Source organism: Orcinus orca, chromosome X (genome assembly GCF_937001465.1).
Source record: "Orcinus orca chromosome X, mOrcOrc1.1, whole genome shotgun sequence".
NCBI lineage: Eukaryota > Metazoa > Chordata > Mammalia > Artiodactyla > Delphinidae > Orcinus > Orcinus orca.
In genome coordinates this window covers 21707501-21724241 of record NC_064580.1, presented here as the reverse complement: position 1 = coordinate 21724241, position 16741 = coordinate 21707501, and the positions used below count along the sequence as shown (strand labels likewise).

The window sequence follows — 16741 nt, the reverse complement described above, 5'->3', positions numbered from 1 at the left end:
TTAGCTGGGAGGCCTTAAAGGATAAACAGAATACCACAAGGGAGAGATGGGATTGGGGTGGGCGATGCAGGCAGGGGAAACTCATGAGCAGGGGGAGGTAGCCATGGTGGAGTCAAGGCCCGCCCAGGGAGGGGTCTAATCTGCAGGTGCCCCGGAGGTGCTGTCTCAATCCTTTTAGGCAAAAGGGGGGTAATCTGAAACCAACAGCCTGAGATAAGGCTGATCGGAGACTCTTTTCTAGCTCCAAGACCCCAATGCTGGGAAATGGGGCTAACCAAGCTATTTGTCCTGCCTGGAGACCCAAGGTAAGCCCAACTATGACTGTGGTGCCCAGACATGTCCTTCCAATGCCTCCAGGACTACCACCTGGTCCCACCTCCTTTGGGTGACAGGCAGCAATGTGAAACTGCAAAGGGCTGATCTACTAGGACAGAGGAGCTTTTTAAAATACACAGCCACTGGGGCCCCACCCCAGACCCTGCCAGATGGGCCCAGAGGTAAGGAGAAGACCACAGGAGGTGGGAAAGGTCCCAGAAATCCCAACTATGTAGACGCTTAAATGCCAGGGTTGGGATAGCTGCTACCTTGATACCTCCCAGTCACCCAGCTAGTCTCTTTGGGGATTCCCCACTCTCCACGGTGGCCCTTCCCTACTTTCATCATGTTAATGTTGAAAATAACAAGTGTTCTTATTGCCAATCTTGCTGAAATGCATTTATTTCATCTTCTCTCGTTACCAAAACCCAGTTTCTTCCAGCTTACTTTTCCCTAGCCCATTTTTTCTCTTTCGCTTTATTCTTGAATGCTATATTAGCTCATATAGCACCATAAATGATTCCCTTATCGAAGAAATAATTCATGTGTTTGACTTCATTTTCCGTTCTACTGTCTATTTAAATTGTTATCTAGATACCAACCAATCTCCCTTTCTATATCAAAGTCATACTTAATACATATTTGACATGAAGCAATATTAAAGTTTGAAGAGTTTTACTAACTCTGAGATTCTCAATACTATGTGCACTGTGGAGCTTTTTAAGATACACAGTCACTGGGACCCCACCCCAGACCTACTGAACCAGATACCTGGCGGTGGCATCTGGGCACCTGTCATTTTAAAAAGTGTAAAAGATATACCCCGGTTGTTAAGAAGTAATGTGCTAAAGTATGTGATTAGGGAACTTGGGTTTGGCCAAATTTCTGCACACAAGTACAACTATTTTTTACCCTCCCTAGGAAACAGGCAACACTTATTACCGATAAGGGACATATGTAAACAACATGAAAATGATTTGTGGATTATTTGTTTCAACCTCTCCTATTAGTACTGACAGAATTGAATGACAGTCATCACGATTGATTTTAAGCCCCTTGAGAGTAGGAACCATGCCTTTTTCATACTGCAATCATCCAGCTGCAGTGTTGTGCCAGATGCTGGGAACACAAATATAAACAGAAAACATGGTCAATGAGAGGCTACAGAAACCAACTCAGATAGAGTAACAGTAATACTAAGGACTATCACAGTGGTTTGGATAAAGTGTTATTTTCCGAAATAATAAAACCAACTGACATTTACTGCATGTTTACTACGTGCCTGGCACTATTCTAGGCATTTTACATATCGCCCTGCTTCCATATTATCCCATTTAATTTGAACCCTATGAGGCAGGCCCTATATTCCTCCCAGCTGTACAGGGAAGGTGCACGGGGTTAAGTCACATGCACCAAAGTTACTTATCTAGCAAGAGGTGGAAAGCCAAAACTTGAACTGGCCATTCCAGCTCGAGAGAGCAGGCTTTTAATCATTACCTTACACTGCCTTTCAGGAGCCTAGGTCAGCGCCCTTGGTGCTCAAAAAATGCTAGTGGAAGGAAGGAAGGAAGGAAGGAAGGAAGGAAGGGAGGAAGGGAGGGAGGGAGGGAGGGAGGGAGGGAGGGAGGGAGAAACAACAAATATTTACAGAGTGCTCCCACAGTGTGCCTGAAACCCTTCTCCCTAAGACTCCTGAACATTATAGACTAAAACCTATGATTGTTTGTATGATTCTTAAAAGCTTAGGAAAAAAAAAATGTTATCTTTCCCTCCACTTCAGTAATGGGATCAGAAGTTAGGTTTCCATAGCTAACCCTTAAAACAGATCTCTTCACTTCTCTGCTCCTCTAGTTCCAATGAGCTTACATCATCTGGGAGCCAAACTAAAAATGACATTTTCAGGACATTGCTTCCAAGAATTTCCCACATGCCCTAGCATGTTACAGTGACACACTGCTGCAATGAGCAAGAAATTCTCTTAGAATTAGGCGAGGGCTTCCCTGGTGGCACAGTGGTTAGGAATACACCTGCCAATGCAGCGGACACGGGTTTGAGCCCTGGTCAGGGAAGATCCCACATGCCACGGAGCAACTAAGCCCGTGCACCACATCTACTGAGCCTGTGCTCTAAAGCCCGTGAGCCACAACTACTGAAGCCCGCGTGCCTAGAGTCCGTGCTCCGCAACAAGAGAAGCCACCGCAGTGAGAAGCTCACACACCGCAACGAAGAGTAGCCCCCGCTCGCCGCAACTAGAGAAAGCCCGCGCACAGCAACGAAGACCCAATGCAGCCAAAAATAAATAAATAAAATAAATAAATTTATTAAAAAAAAAAGAACTAGGTGAAAAAGAGAGGCAAATCTAAAAATGATATTTCAGGTTGAAAGAAGGAAAAAAGTTTCCTGATTCAGCGCTAAGGGCTGCTGCCAACAGCTTGTTTTGTTCCCAAAGATCAGCACACAAAAGTTTCACAGAGCTGGAAGGAAAAGATTTGGATGCTAAGTTAGATGGGGGGTTGGGGGGGGGCGTGATTCCCATCATTCCTTTGGGAGCAGTAGAAAAATAACAAAACCTCTATAAAAGAGATGAGCAAGTCTGCTGTGAAAGGAATGACCCCTCACATATAGCGAAAGCAATTTGCATCTACGGATCTCATTGGTATAAACGACCTCCTTCAAAGAGTGAAAACCTCAATGGAAAGCCACTATATACCCATGAAAGGCTTTGCCGGCTATTTGTTGAGCTGTATACAGACTAACAAACAGGAGTGGTTAACCTGGCACACCATGCACTATAGAGATTTTTTTTTAAGTAGGCTTAGTCAGCTAATCTTGTTGAGATTTCTCTCATACTACTGATTCCTTATTCTCAAAATAAATTAAGAGGCTTCATTCAAAATTCCCTGTGGTCTACCAGCTTGAGTTTGTTGGGTGTCTTTGATTGTCTCTTGTCTTCAGATTCCCTGCCTTGTCTCTTTAGATTTTGCTGTGCCCTTTGGTATTTCCCGTTAGTCCATGTCTGGAATAGCTAATTACACGGTAGCATAATTCCCGCTCGTACAACAAGGAATAGCAGAACCTTGCTAATTCACACCAATAACTGAAAGACTCCTGTGTAAGTTACTGAATTATGCAAATGAGCAATAAGTGAAGAAAGATGATTCAAAATTGTATTTCATTCATTTATTTTGACAAGTGTAGTTTAGCCTTAATTATTTTGAGAATTTCTTTGTAGCATACTAATAAATTTCCCGTGGCACATTTGTTAAAAGTGATAAAGCCTTTACTAAGAGAGACCAATGTGTGCTCTGTTGGATAATTTCCTGAAGACAAGCTCGATTTAGACCCTCCCTTTTATCTTGAATTTCACTGACTTTTAGCATCTACTTTTTTGGGGGCAAGACAATACATAATATACCAATAAAACATAGGGATAATTTTAGCAGTAAACATTTACTCCATAAACAGGTCCTACGTATGTCTAAACTTCCATCATGATGATAGTTTAAAAAATCAATCATGCTTCAAGTAAAACATTTTTACATTCTCTGGTCATAATGCTAATAGGATTTTATTTTTATCTTCTAAATAAAACTAATTCCATCTGTCATTCATCTCTTTTAATTCCTATTTCTGTTTTGTTTTGTCTTACCATACTTCTTTCTTTTAAAGTTAAAGATGTCTGTTTTAAGATAAGTGGATATATCACAGTATGTAACGTTTTCATGTCAAAATACTTACATTATTATATCTGAGTTAAATTATTTAAGGTAGGAAAACACTTTGATACACTTCTGACAGATGTATCTTGCAGGATGGAATCAACTTCTTTCAAAGCAGCACCACTGGTTACAGTGTGGAGTGAAGAGCGAACAGCTTTCCAGCTTCCAGTCTTGAGTTTAAAGCTTCGCATAGACTACCCTCTTAATAAGTGCTTTTTACTAAACCTCCAATTCAAACGTGTTTTAAAAATCACCATGCATTTGTCAAATGAGGTTCTTTGATTTATAAAAGCTAGATCAGCAATAGAGCATTTAAAGAGTAGTGGAAAAGACAAAACTTAGTCTCAAACTTCACGCCAGCGTCTGTGCCGATTAAAATCTCATCTTTTCTTCAAGGCCCAATTCAGGTTCCATCTCCACTGGGAATCCTTCCCGGAGCTAAATGCAGAGATCCCACAGCACTTCATGCCATCCCCTTGTGTTAGAGTTATTTGCCTTCAGGTCGAAGTTTCCCTACTAGATTAAGAGCAGGGCAGCTGTGACACAGTGGAAACAAGGCTGGGCTCTCACACCACACAGCTCTGCTACGTCAGGAGGGTCGTTTCATCTCTTTCAGGTTGTTTTTTCATCTGAAAAAATGTCAACTATTTTATCTAATGGGAAATGTATAAGATAATAGATGTGACTGTTCTCCATAAAATATAAAGTCCTATAAAAAGTAGGTGCTGGGGCTTCCCTGGTGGCGCAGTGGTTGGGAGTCCGCCTGCGGATGCAGGGGACACGGGTTTGTGCCCCGGTCCGGGAGGATCCAACATGCCGCGGAGCGGCTGGGCCCGTGAGCCATGGCCGCTGAGCCTGCGCGTCCGGAGCCTGTGCTCTGCAGCGGGAGAGGCCACGGCAGTGAGAGGCCCGCGTACCGCAAAAAAAAAAAAAAAAGTAGGTGCTTATAGGGTGAATTCGTGAATAAGAAAATGATCAGAAATATTATCACCTCTAAAACAGGACCCAGGTCTTGGTTATACTTGGGCCCTTTACATATCACACAAGGCAGAGACTCAGCAAACACTCATTGAATGAATTTTGGGGGGGCGGGGTGTGAAACAAGGAGAAACAGATAAAACCAGACTGACACACAGACCTGGTTTGGTGATCTTATTTGTGAGTTGGGTTTTATAATAATTTCTTAAAACAAGAAAAGTAAATCAGCGTCTAAAATTATTCTGCAAACCTATCTTTTTGTGAGCACAGCTGATTTCAGCCTTAAGCTCTAAGGGACAGTGCTAAGGCTAACAGGTTTCCCAGGGCCTTTACATGGGGAGAATGCAATCAATGTTAATTCAACTGAACTCCATGACAGACTACTAATTCCGTCTAGTTACTGTCCCGTTGGCCACAAAGTAAGAGAATACTGACGGGTCTGAATAAATTCATGACAACTATAAAAAGAACTACTCTAAGTATGAGAGGTAGTATTTATTATATGGACATGATAGTGCAGCAGCATAAAATAATAAATGGACACTGACTAATCACGTGCAAATCAACACCACATCTGGGCCTGCGGCTACTGAGTAACTGGAGATATCACAGGGACACAAACTTCAAAAGTTATGGCTGAAGCCCTTAGAGAATTATGAAAAATTTAAAGAATTACAGAGGATAATGAAAACATATGCCAATTTCTATGAAAAGCCAGAAAGCAAAGCAAATTAAAACCAAACAAAAAAACCCAGTCAGTTTAAACATTATGTCAGGTTAAAAATTAAATCTGCACTGTAATCGGAAAGGTGAGGACTACACAAAAACACTTAACTTTTAACCATTAGAGGCTATTCAGATATGGCGCATGCAATTGGTAAAAACAACAACAACAAACAAAAACAAGATGAAGAAGATGCATGAGAAGCAAGTGCTGTCTCTTATAAACATAAAAGGAGCATAAACATTTCTGAAAAGAAACATTATCACGACAAAGTTAAGGCAAATAAGAAATGATGGAGACATTAAATTCTGGCCTAAGTAAATGAGCAAAGATTCCCAAGAGGAAAAGAATATGCAATTTAAAAATAATCCCAAACTACTAGAGAAAAAAAACCAGAGTCAGACCGAACCTGTTTAAATCCCAAATATCTCTGAGAGCAGGAAATAATTCTGGATGACTATAAACCCTCTAATTTGCTTGAAGCAAACGGGGCTGGTGTTTTCATTTCTTTCACTGACTTTTTTGTTTAAGGTCACATTTATTACAAATTTTAGCTGGTATTAAAAAGTCACAAAGTCAATAGCTGATAAAACCACAAAGTGTGCTTCTTTAGAAAGAGTTAAGAACAACAACAACAACAAAAGGGAATGTCACATGCTTTTAAGACTACAGACCTTTTAATGTTTACGGCTGCATTTTTAAAAGAAGTAACTGTTATATTTTACGTGGTTGATTCAATACACTTCTAGCGAAAAGCACTAATTTTGAGGGGAAGAAATTTTAGTGTAACTATATCTAACCCAAGTGCTTTATTTAGGTCATGTTATAACAGATTATTATAGATGTTATACAAATATCGATAATTTAATATTCCTGAAACTTAGAGTACATTCTATCTTGATAGTTACAGGATCTACTCTCTTCTCGGCCATGAGTATTATAAGCCTTTTCCTCCTAATTAATCTGCAATTAATTCAACCAACCTCTAATTAGTTTTCTACAACTTTACCCTACTTAGGCAACAAAGCAGTCTCTAGACTGGGTTTTAAACCTGGGCTAAAATAGACTCCTACAGACCAAAAATGGTTCTGGGATTTCTCTTTGTAGTGTAATTTAGATGTCATATCTAATTTGCTGTCATGACTATTGTTTCACTGTGCAATTTGTATGTCGTTTTGAATGGTAGACATCATAGCTTTATTGAATTAAACCTTCCGTCTTTAGGGTCTGATGTTACATGTTTGTGTGTGTATGTTTATGTCTCAAAAGCTCCTTTTGACATCAAGTAATAGTAGAAAAGGATTATGCTCTTTTGATATGTTTGTTCCCATCTTGGTAAATATAAACACAAACTGGTGGGGGAAAGCCCTCTTCAAACTAAAGAAACAGAATTTTAAATAATAATAATATTACTCCTCCTCCTACTATTATTATTATTTTAAAGACAGAGATAGCTAAATAAGCCATTCACATTACAGAAGTATAGAAGGCCTGGCTCTTTTGTAACCTTAATGGCTTGATTGTCAATTCTATTAACATTCTTTCCCGAGAACTGTCCTTTTCAATTGACAGTTTTTGTGATGCTACCTCAAACATAAGATATTACTCTTACCACAATTCCATAAACACAAAGAAATTCAAACGCACCCTGGCTTTAACTCGTAAGGAACAGAGGCCATCTTACCTCTATTGCAATACGCAGTTTAGTGTTAGTCTGTAACTGTCCTTCTTCTCCTGGCCTTTGGGTTCAAGTTCTAAACTAAAGTCAGGACTAAGACTAACCACGGAAAGCCTTCCAGTAGACCACTGGAATAGATAGCCTTTTAAGTAATTTTTAGTGCATGAAATTTCATAAAGTTTTTACTAGATAATTACACTTCCTGATTTTGTAATTAGTGGAAGTACATGCAATTACATAATAATTATGATAGTAATTACGTAATTAAGATGTATAATTATGTAGTAAAAAACATCATGGAAATAAAACCATGTACTGTGTAAGCACAATACATTTTAAAAGTAAATTCACTAGCTCAACTGTTCAAAAATACTTTTCTTCAAAATAAAGTGATTAGCTCACATTATGGTGTAACTGCTTGAAAATTATTTATTATTTTTTCCCTCGTTGGTGATAGAAGTATATATCTTTTAAAGTACATGAAAAAAATCTTATCAGGTTTTCCCGGCTCTCAAACACTCAAAAAATGACAATATGTTTTGCAAATGAAGACCATCAACCACAGCATTATCACCTAGATAATGCCCTTGTTTGTGCTGCTGTACTTGTCACTACAAAAGGAACAAGGAACCTGCTCATTGAAAAGACATACTAGGAAAGGATTTTACAAAACTTGTAACACATCTGTTATCACAGCATGCTTGTGAGTCCATTTCTACATAAAAGTGCAAAACTTGAGTGCGTATTTACAGAAATGGGCTTAAAGAAAAGGCACGTTATTAGAATCTGGAAGTTTGTTGCCCAAACACATGGCAGCTTTGTCATATACAACTCTCGCTATCCTAAAGAGGATAACAGAAAATATACAGAGACAAGACACCTCCACTACGGGCAAAGCAACTATGATGACAATTCCCTGGAAAATGTAGTTTCTCTTCTGTCACACTGTAAAGTTGTCTTTAGTTAAACAACAAAACAGAAACAAAATTAGCAGTAATCAGAGAGAAAAGCAAAGCAGTATGAAGGGGCTCCAGGCTGCCACAGGAAAATACCAACTTTGTCATTCTTGTACTGAGCATAAAAATACAACAGAAAAGTCAGCAACAGTAGGAAAAGTAAATGCCAAAGTAAATTCTGTAGTTCCAAAATTAAGAAATAGAATCTTGTTTTCATTTCAAAAAAATTCTAGTTCGATGCCTTGAAATCTTTACAAGCATACTAAATCAATGTTGTAATGAGACCCAGAATGTGGTGACTGGTGGGCACATACAGAGTAACCCTTGTATGAAGTGGCTATAGAGCTACATTCCAGTTTTCTCTTTTATAAGCCACTCATCTTGAGAAGCTGAAAGCCATTCTGAAAATCTTAATTTACTTCTCCGTTGTTCCTTCTAGTTACGAAGAAACAAAGTGGAGGAACTCATGCTTTCTTGCTTTTCCCCCCTCTCCTAGCTCTTCTCAGGCTACTACATTTTTAAGCTTAATTACAGAATATATTTCAGAAGACTAGGCTGTCATGCCAATTCCACCTGAAACCTGGCTAGGCCTTCTGTGTTCTGCCCATTTGTCATTTTAAAGTTTTGCCAAAAGGATGGCCCCAATCAATGGATGAATAGAATGGAAGTAGGCTTTAGTTACTAAGGAGAGTGTCTTGAATCAGTGCTTCTCAAACTTTAATATGCCCAGGAATCACCTGGGAATCTTGTTAAAATGCAGATACTGATGCGGTAGGTCTGGGGAGGACCTGATATTTTGCGTTCCTAACAAGTTCCCAGGTGATGCCGACACTGCTGGTATACTGATCACTCTCTGAGTAATAAGGCATTATGTTTGATTTGGAAAAAAATGCAGGGAGAAAAAAGCTGACCTGGGTTCATCTGTATGTTATTTTTTTCCTCAACTGCTAAACTACTGGAATCATTATTTCAAGTTGAACAAAACATTTCTTTGTAAAATTTCAGTTCTTATAATTTGTTTCTTGTTATAAAAGCAGTACATGCCCAGATTATATAAAGAAGAAAATAAAAATTATCTATAATCCACCCACAGATAACAGCTGTAAACAATTCTAGTGTTTCTTACTAACTTTTCCACCTTGCATATAAACTACAAATTAGAATCATAATGGTTACTTAGTTTTGGACTTTGACCTTATATTGTTAGTATTTCTCTAAGTCATTAAAGATTGAAACTACATAATGTCTAACAATAACAACACTCCCCCAAAGCTCAGGATTATATGAACCACTTTTTCTATCATCAAAATTCTTTATGTGTTTCTACAATCACTTCCTAATCATGAATTGTTCTGAACTGCCACGTTAGAGTCTCCCACGATAAAAATTCACTTAAACTAAAGAAAGTTAAAAAGAAAAACCCAAAACCTCAGATCATTTTTTATTCGTAAGAAAATGAAACAAAAGGAAAATGGACTGCCCATTTCAAAATCAGTTTCTTTAACGAAAATGTTTTTCACAGTTATAAAAAATATAACTTTAAGAAGACCAAATTGGTACTTAAGTGAAATTCTACCTTTACTTTTATATGTATTTGGTAGGTATGAATTGTTTTGTGTATGCTCTGTTATTATTTATTAAAAACAGAGAAAAGGTTCATTTCTAAAATTCAGTGGAATAACCCATAAGAATTGGATCAGACAGGGTGTCTGACACAGCCTTCTTCTTAATGCCTCCTGAGGCTTTAACAAAGTAAATTCTAAGAATGTCAACTGGCTTAGAGAGGACTCCAGCGGCTCTTTGCTACTTGTATTTCAGTACTTCTAGCAATGATATAACTCTTTCACTTTCGCTTTAGCAGTTTAGGAATAGTAGAAATCCTTAACATTGAAAAGGGAGCTGTCTTAAACCCTCAGAAATCTCCAAATTCCCATATGCACTAAAGCATATAATTTTTTCCCATACAACTCTTATTTTCTGGCAAACCCCCCCCAAAACAAAAAGAAAAACCCCAAAACCAAACAACAACAAAAACCCAAAAAACAAAACACTAAACCACCAAAAGAGTTTTTTAGATTCCTTAGCTTTTCAGTACTAGCTGTTGTCTCTCTTTGGGGTCCCTATTTTCCACAAGGTAATACAATCATTACCACTTCATGAGTGTAACTATTTGGCCGATAGCAAGCAGAGAACAGGACTCTGGCAGTGTGGGTGAGGGGCAGGCACCCAGGCTCACTCACTAGTTAAGTGACTTGACATCCTTTTGATTCAATTCAAATTTGGCATCAGCAAAATGAGAGCTACGACGTCACTCATCTTCAGTTATCACTTGCAAAGAGTTGAAATGACAGATATTAAATCTGAAAATGTCAAGGAAATTTCCTGACATTAACTTATGGCACACCTGAGTCATGCGAGCAATACAGGAGATTGGAGAACTTTCCAGCACACTGCCATTCATGGACAGAAGTAATTCCTAGGACTCACTCCTCCACAGTTTTTCAAAGTGCTTGTGTGACCTTATTTTGCACTAAGAATTCATTCAACAAATATTTACTGAGCTGGCTCCCATAGGCAAAGCACAGATCAACAAGGTACAACCCTTTGCCTCCATGAACTCAGTGGAAGAGAAAGTCAAAACAATTCAGGGGCTTCCCTGGTGGCGCAGTGGTTGAGAATCTGCCTGCTAATGCAGGGGACATGGGTTCAAGCCCTGGTCTGGGAGGATCCCACATGCCACGGAGCAACTAGGCCCGTGAGCCACAACTACTGAGCCTGCGCGCCTGGAGCTTGTGCTCCGCAACAAGAGAGGCCGTGACAGTGAGAGGCCTGCGCACCGCGATGAAGAGTGGCCCCCGGTTGCCACAACTAGAGAAAGCCCTCGCACAGAAACGAAGACCCAACACAGCAAAAATAAATAAATAAATTAAGAACATTTTGTAAAATCTTAAAAAAAAACCAAAAAAACAATTCAGGACCAGTCCTACAAGAAGGGCATTTCACAGGGTGCTATGGGAATGCAAAGGAAGGAAGCTTATACTACATTAAATTTCTTCACCAATATAATGGGGCACAATCCACTGCTACCTCATGGGGCTGTTGTGAGGACCTGTGTGAGACATCTGAAAGGATGACAGGAAACTATAAAGTACCTTACAAAGGGTCAGCCTAGTTTTGGTGACACTAACGGAAACAACAAATACCCACAGACGTTACCATCAGGTATAAAGAAAATACAAAAGAAGAGCGATGGTAACAAGAAAAGTTTAAGAAAAGACTGGCAAAACAAGCCAGTGAGAACAAAGCTTGAGAGGGGAAGTGGCTGGGGGATCTCACCATGCTGAGAGGAGTGAGCAGCTCGGCCCCTGACAGGGGCTGCCCAGTAGGCTGTGGCCCTCAGGCCGCTCATGGGCCTTTGAAAGAAGTAGGGGTGAGCTGAAGTATAGTCCTTCTGGGCCTAAAGGGACTCCACTGAGAAACTGGGCTTCCTAACAGATGCTTTTCAAAAGTCCACAGTTAAAGCACCATCCTTTTGCAAACATTTATACCATAGCTCCAATTCCTTTCTTCAACACAGAGTCCTCAATCCTGGTGTTCCTATTCTGGCAGGACTAATAGAACATTCACCAAGACGACCATGTGTTATGGGCTGAACTGTATACCCCCCACCCCCAAAGTCATATCAAAGAGGGGTTGAAGTCCTAACCCCCAGTACCTCAGAATGTGACTATATTTGGAGATAGAGCCTTTAAAGGGGTAATTAAGTTGAAATGGGACACAGAAAGGTACAGAGGGAGGACCATGTGAAGACAGGGAGAAAACGGCCATCTACAAGCCAAAGAGGCCTCAGAAGAAGAAACCCTTCTGATACCTTGATCTCAGACTTCTAGCCTCCAGAACAATCAGGAAATACGTTCTGTTGCTGAAGCGACCCAGTCTGTGGTAATGTGCTATGGCAGGTGTAGCAGACTAATACACCATCCTACCACGAATAGCTGACGCAGAATAAGGGGAGCTAAGCATCTGGTAAGAGAGAACAGGAACAGAAAAAAAGTGGTTTTTCTGCTTTTGTTTCTAGGAATACGGAAAGATCAAACACTAAAGTGAAAAGGCAATTAGTGTTCAAAAGAATAAAAAGACAAGCCACAGACTGGGGTAAAATATCTGCCAAAGACACATCTGATAAAAGACCGTTACCCAAAATATACAAAGAGCTCTTAAATAAGAAAACAAACAACCCGACTAAAAAAATGGGCCAAAGACACTTCACCGAAGAAGATATACAAATGGCAAATAAGCATATGAAAAGATGCTCCACATCGTATGCCATCAGGGAAATGCCAGTTAAAACAACACTGAGATGCCGCTACACAACTATCAGAATGGCTAAAATCCGGAACACTGACACCAACACCACCAAGCGCTGGGGAGGCTGTGGAGCTACAGGAACAGCCATTCACTGCTGGCTGCAAAATAACGTGGTACAGCCACTTTGGAAGTCAGTTTTTCAGTTTTTTACAAAAATAAACATCAAATGATCTAGCAACTGCGTTCCTTGGTGTTTACCCAAAGGAGTTGAAAACACGTCTGCACAAAAACCTGTTCATGGATGTTTATAGCAGCTTATTCATAACTGCTGAAATCTAGAAGCTACTAAGACGTCCCTCAGTAGGTGAACTGATAAATAAACTGTGGTACATCCAGACAATGCAATATTATTTAGCGCTAAAAACAAATGAGCTACCAAGTCAGGAAAAGACAGAGGAAACTTAAAATGCATCTTACTAAGTGAAAGAAGCCAATCTGAAAAAGCTACATACTATGTGATTCCAATCACATGACATTTTGGAAAAGGCAAAACTATGGAGACAGTAAAAAAAACAGACAAACAGGGCTTCCCTGGTGGCGCAGTGGTTGAGAGTCCGCCTGCCGATGCGGGGGACACGGGTTCGTGCTCCGGTCCGGGAAGATCCCACGTGCCGCGGAGCGGCTGGGCCCGTGAGCCATGGCCGCTGAGCCTGTGCGTCCGGAGCCTGTGCTCCGCAACGGGAGAGGGAGAGGCCACAACAGTGAGAGGCCCGTGTACCGCAACAAACAAACAAACAAACAAACAAATTCAGCTGTTGCCAGGAGTTATGGGGAGGGAGGGGTGATTAGGAGTAGCACAGAGGATTTTTAGGGCAGTGAAACTACTGTGTATGATACTGTAACGGTGTTCGCATGTCATCATACATTTGTCCAAACTCACACAGTGTCTCATAGTGAACCCTATGGTAAACCATGGACTGTGGGTGATAACGATGTGTCAGTGTAGGTTCATCAAATGCCCCACTCTGGTGGGGGATGCTGATAATGAGGGAGGCTGTGCATGCGTGGGGGCAGGGGGTACATGGGAAATCTCTGTACCTGCTGTTCAACTTTGCTGTGAACCTACAGCTGCTCTAAAAAATAAAGTCTATTAAGAAAGGCAGTTAGTGGATCCCTTTCTTTGTTTCCAAAACAATTTGACCAGATCAGTGGTTTATCACACTTAACTGTATCTGAATCTTTCGGTCTGCAAAGGACTCTAAGCTCCTCCAGGGCAGGGAGCATTGGCCATCTTTGTTTTTCTGACATCTGGGATGGCACTCAAGAAATAATAGAAAATATATACACACTGCTTTTATCGTTGCCAAATAAATAAAAAAAGGCTCAGTTGAGAAAAGTCGGAGACTCTTTTTCCTCCTCTTTTTTTAAGCAGACTTAATTTAGACAATTGGGCAAAGATGTGAATTGATTCATGTCTCCCCCAAACAGTTCACTTATCACTACTCAGGCCAAGGCCCCCCTGGGATGAGGCAGCCAAATGGGACCATTATGTGCTGCCATCATGGAAATGGATTTTTACTTCATATATTGCCACTATGTTCCTCTAAAACTTGTTTTGGATCTATTATGCTATCTATGTACATTCTGGAGCAGTTACAATCCCACAGAAGTCTTTGGACTTTCTGCCAAAGTCCCACAGAAATAAGATTTTAAAAATGTTATGTAGTTATGGTGAATATGAAGTGGATACTTCACCAAAGTGAGTCCCTTACCATCTTAAAGGAAAGGGAAAACTATCAAATGGGGTTAATTCACATTATGGACTAATGGCCTGTAAACCTTTGTTTGAAAAGCAAAGCACAGGAAAAAGCTTTGACAAGAGCTACTTTTCACCATAAAAATAAACCTCTTTCCAATAATTTGTGGGTTTTTTCCAAGTTAAATTGCCAAATTTCAAACACAGATTAAAACCACAATCCAGTTACAACCTCTAAAATATGGGCTTTATAATGGAAATGGTAAAACTATCCTAGCGAAGGAAATGTTGCTAGGTATCAACAGTAAAGGAGAGTCTATGGTAAATACTTTATGCGCCAGTTTCAGGGCACTTGTTGGCAGACGATACTTAGACTCCATTCTCAATAATATAACTGTGTGTAACGACTGTCATTTTTCACAGGACTTTTGATGTTAACATCTATTGGTGTTCTGGCCTTGGTCCAAATTGAATAAATATATTTGCCCTCTGGATCCCACAGATTTTCAATTCATTTTAACAGCAAATCTCCCTTGAATGGCAAATCAGAAAGAAGAGAACACTTCACTCCAACTCATAAAGTGAGAAGTGAATTTTACATATGTTACATTAATTTACACTTATGGGAGTTTCCCCTGTAACTGTTCACTTATGGACTGTAAGAATATTCTTGTTCTCCAATTGTCCCCTATGGATTACAACCTGTGTTCAATTCTCTCGTACTTAGAAACTATCCAAATCATGTGTTCAGAACTGTCTGTGGGGACTTTCTAAAAAGTTGAACTTCCCAAACTCTACCCCACACCTTCCGAACTGGAATTTCTGGGTGTAGGATCCATAGACTTGCACTATTATATGCCAACAGGTGACTTGCAGGCAAGACTGTATCAAATATTCCTTGTTAGAAAACGTCTGCTCTTGGACTACGGGTAAGCATGACCCAGTGTTTTAGTTTATATCCCACCACTAACACCCTAACACCACTTAGCATTACCAAATGATGTGAGAACGTCCAGACCATGTAAATTTCTGCTAATTCACTCATTCCAAAAATGCAATTTAGGAATAATAAATAAGCAGAAGGTCAAAGGAAGAATAGTTTCACTAATTAACACTCAATAAATAAAAGGCTCTTGAAACATTTCATGAAGTTCTTTCTGTCAGACAGCCATTTTGTACCCTTCTTTTGCTTTATTTTCTTTGGGCATCTGACATGTAAAAGAACGAGCCAGTAATTCACTCCATGCCGTTTTGGCCCTGAACTCCCAGATAGTGTATTTATTAGAATCAACTGACAAAAAAGTGTCATGATTCTTAAACTTGTGAAACAGAACTAGAGTAAATAGCGTGAGTGTACAGATTCTATCAACACCTCTCCACTTTTGTCAAGCAAGAATCGTCCAAGTGACTACTCTGTTGTCTCCTATTTTCCGGGATGGCAGCATACACTCCTTGATGTTCTCTAAAAAGCTGGGGTAAGTCTCCAGTGACTTTCCAGATCACTTCTACAAGTCTCCGAGTCACTGGACTTTTCGAAAACTGCTGATCATTCAGCCCTTCAGATAAGAATTTTGGAAATGTCTGGAAGAGGAATCTGTCCCCTAGGAATCTAAGAACATCTAGGGAACAATCTGGATTCAGAAAGAAGGGGGATCAAGTTCTAATAACCAGAAAGAGGTAACAAACCCGACAGAAACAGACAATGTACTCATCAGTCACTGCTTAATTCTCTAAATGCTTTATGCCTTTAAGGAAAGGTCCTTGGGGGTAAAAGAGAAACAGTTATTGTTGATACCGCAAATAAACATGGGCTAGCCACCAGTCATGAATGAAAGTTCAAAGACCTAGCTACTCATGGACTAAAGGAATTTTTTCTCTATATGAATTTTATTAATTCACTGAAAATATGCTGTGGAGATAGCCCAAGTTCTTGTTGAACATCTAAAGACAAGATACTAATATTTGAAACAACTCCTCCATCAGTTGTAAAGTATTTTATATCCAAGGACAGAAAAACCAAATAAGTCAAGGCATTAAAAAAAAAACTCTAGCCTATCTTTGTAAATGGAAGAACTGGAGTCAATTATGACCAGAACTGAAAAGAGTTGAAGACCAAATCAAGGGCATGGGGATTCTTACGTGAGGAAATCCAGAAGTATTTGCAGGTTTCCATATGCCCTTGAGGTTTTCTCCAGCCCTAACACCGACCAACAAAATGTCGAATTGATATGCAATGACAAACAACGTAAACATTCTGTAGGTAACTAATAAGAAAAATGTATAAACTCACCTTTTTTATTTTTTACA

General features: G+C 39.8%; 1 protein-coding gene across 3 annotated transcripts in view; it reads right to left on the bottom strand.

Moving 5' to 3' along the window:
• The window catches only part of POLA1 (DNA polymerase alpha 1, catalytic subunit), a 305604-nt gene that overhangs the window by 47371 nt on the left and 241492 nt on the right, over positions 1 to 16741 (bottom strand). The window lies entirely within an intron of this gene.